The sequence below is a fragment of the Scyliorhinus canicula genome, chromosome 1, assembly GCF_902713615.1.
Source record: "Scyliorhinus canicula chromosome 1, sScyCan1.1, whole genome shotgun sequence".
Lineage (NCBI taxonomy): Eukaryota > Metazoa > Chordata > Chondrichthyes > Carcharhiniformes > Scyliorhinidae > Scyliorhinus > Scyliorhinus canicula.
This window is the reverse complement of record NC_052146.1, coordinates 11517640-11520513: the sequence shown is the minus strand read 5'-3', so window position 1 is coordinate 11520513 and position 2874 is coordinate 11517640. Positions and strand designations below refer to the sequence as shown.

General features: G+C 47.6%; 1 non-coding gene across 1 annotated transcript; it reads left to right on the top strand.

Annotated features, from left to right (window-relative positions):
* Window positions 1–1401: 1401 nt before the first annotated feature.
* trnak-cuu lies at window positions 1402–1474 on the top strand. The gene has a single exon. It is a non-coding gene; the product is annotated as a tRNA-Lys (tRNA).
* Window positions 1475–2874: the final 1400 nt, after the last annotated feature.

The window sequence follows — 2874 nt, the reverse complement described above, 5'->3', positions numbered from 1 at the left end:
AATAGGTGTTGATCTGAGGAAATGAGACAGCATCACTCACAGCTCTGGATTCAAGGCCTATTTCATCAAAGTGGAAAATGCAGGTCAGGCAGCCACTCTGGAAAAAGGGGCAGGGTTAATGTTTCAGGTTACTGATCAGAACTGGAACAAGTTGAAGATTTAACAGTTTATTAACAAGGTCAAAGACAGGAAAAGGGGAAAGAAGGGGAAGAGAGAGGTCTGGTATGAGGTGGAGGGTGGGATTTATTCAATGAAAAGTGGGAATAGTAGATGAAAGATGGATCCAGGGGAGATATAAATGGCAGCAGCAAAACCATTATCAGCATCGTCAAACTCCGTGTCAAGGCCGGAAGATTATAAAAGTGTCTAATTGAAAATGAGGTGGTGTTCCTTGAGTATACTTTGAGCTTCATTGGAACTCTGTAGGAACCAAAGACAGAGGTTTCAGAGTGGGGCAAACAACTAAAAGCTCGGGTTCACACGTGCCTATGGAAATGTTCAACTCTGCGCTTGGTATCGCTGATGTAGAGGAGACAGCACAGAAGCAGCGAATACAGTACACCAAATTGAAAATAGAACTATTACCTGGTGTATTTAGAATCCTGGGTGGTGGGAATGTGGAAAATAAAGGACAGAAGAAAGGGAGGAGAGTACATTTTCTGTGATGCCATGAGAAGGTGAATTGGAAAGGGGAGAGGGTATGGTGGAATAAAAATAAGTAAATAAATAATCTTTTATTGTCACAAGTATGAAGTTACTGTGAAAAGCCCCTAGTTGCCACCTTCCGGCGCCTGTTCGGGGAGGCTGGTACGGGAATCGAACCTGCGCGGCTGGCCTTGTTCTGCATCACAAACCAGCTGTCGAGCCCACTGAGCTAAACCATCCCTTTACTGAGCTAAACCGGCCCTATTGCATCAGGACATCTCAGAGGAACAGTCTTGCTGGGAGCATCATACTGGAGGTGACAGAAATGGCAGAGGATGATGAGTTAAATGTGAGGGACAAAAGGTTAACCCTGTTTCTCTGTCCAGAGATGTTGCTTGATGACCAGAGCGCTCCCAGGATGATTTTGTTTTAGAATGATTGCGGTTTTATTAAACACACTAAGTACTGCGGCTCTTCTTTCACGCTAGCAGAGTTGTTGCTCCTTAGCACCAAGGTCCCAGGTTCGATTCCCGCTTGGGCCACTGTCTGTGCGGAGTCTGCACGTTCTTCCTGTGTCTGCGTGGGTTTCCTCCAGGTGCTCCGGTTTCCTCCCACAAGTCCCAAAAGACGTGCTTGTTAGGTGAATTGGACATTCTGAATTCTCCCTCCGTGTACCTGAACAGGCGCAGGAGTGTGGCGACTGGGGGATTTTCACAGTAACTTCATTGCAGTGTTAATGTAAGCCAACTTGTTCCAGCCCGGCTAGCTCAGTCGGTAGAGCATGCGACTCTTAATCCCCAGGTCGTGGGTTCGAGCCCCACGTTGGGCGCTTCCATGTAAGCTTACTTGTGACACTAATAAAAGATTATTGTTATTTACATGGCAAGGATTTAGCACACAGCTGGAAGGCAATCTCCATGAGCAGAACAAGAAAGGACAGTATGCTGCAAAGGCTCACCAGTTCAGGAAGCATCAACAGTAACTCGTGTATCTCCTGGAAAGCAGTTGGCAGACGAATGCTACAATAAACAATGCAGCCCTCCCACACACACACACCTTTAACTGCTATATCATTTTGCCATTTCCCAGAACACAAGCTTTAAATGATGAAGTGGCAGACTCATGCTCTTATTTCATATGCTTGCTGACTGGAAGAGGACAAGTGTTGACTGCGAAGCGGGTAAGGCAGGGGGCAGCCATCCCGTGACTATACTCTTGGGCAGCGGCTGTGCAGGTCATGATGTTTTGGTTGAGCAAAGTTACACAGAGATGGGAGCAATCTGAACCTACTCCACCAGCTAGATGACCTGGACCACTTCCTGTCATTTTTAAATTGATGTTTTTGTATCGCCCCTGAATGACCTGGCATTAATTTAAAGGTTCCGCATCGACCTCCTCCCTCTCTCTCTCTCTCTCTCTCTCTCTCTCTCTCTCTCTCTCTCTCTCTCCCCCCCCCCCCCCCCCCCCCCCCCCCCCCCCCCCCCGGCACCACAGACCTATTTTCCCTCCCTCTATCCTATCAAATCCTTTAATCAACTTGACTGCTTCAATTAGGAAAGGATGTCCTGAAGCGTGGTACATTGGCGAGACCATGCTGACGCTGCGACAACGAATGAACGGGCATCGTGCAACAATCACCAGGCAGGAATGTTCCCTTCCAGTCAGGGAACACTTCAGCAGCCAAGGGCATTCAGCCTCTGATCTCCGGGTAAGCGTTCTCCAAGGCGGTCTTCAGGACGCGCGACAACGCAGAATCGTTGAGCAGAAACTTATAGCCAAGTTCCGCACACATGAGTGCGGCCTCAACCGGGACCTGGGATTCATGTCACATTACATTCATCCCCCACCATCTGGCCTGGGCTTGCGAAATCCTACCAACTGTCCTGGCTTGAGACAATTCACACCTCTTTAACCTGGGGTTACCCCATCTCTGGATCTGTAACGATTTAATCACCTGCTAATGCTCGCATTCTAAGCATTGTCTGGCATCTTTGAATTTGTCTATATATATACTTCTGGAACATACCTCTTCATTCACCTGAGGAAGGAGCAGCGCTCTGAAAGCTAGTGTTTGAAACAAACCTGTTGGACTTTAACCTGGTGTTGTAAGACTTCTTACTGTGCTCACCCCAGTCATCTCCACATCATGCCTCAATTAGATCCCTCGCTAAACTTTGTATGCTCCAGGTTTCATCATTTAACCCTGTTAGCCCAGGTACCATTCTAGTA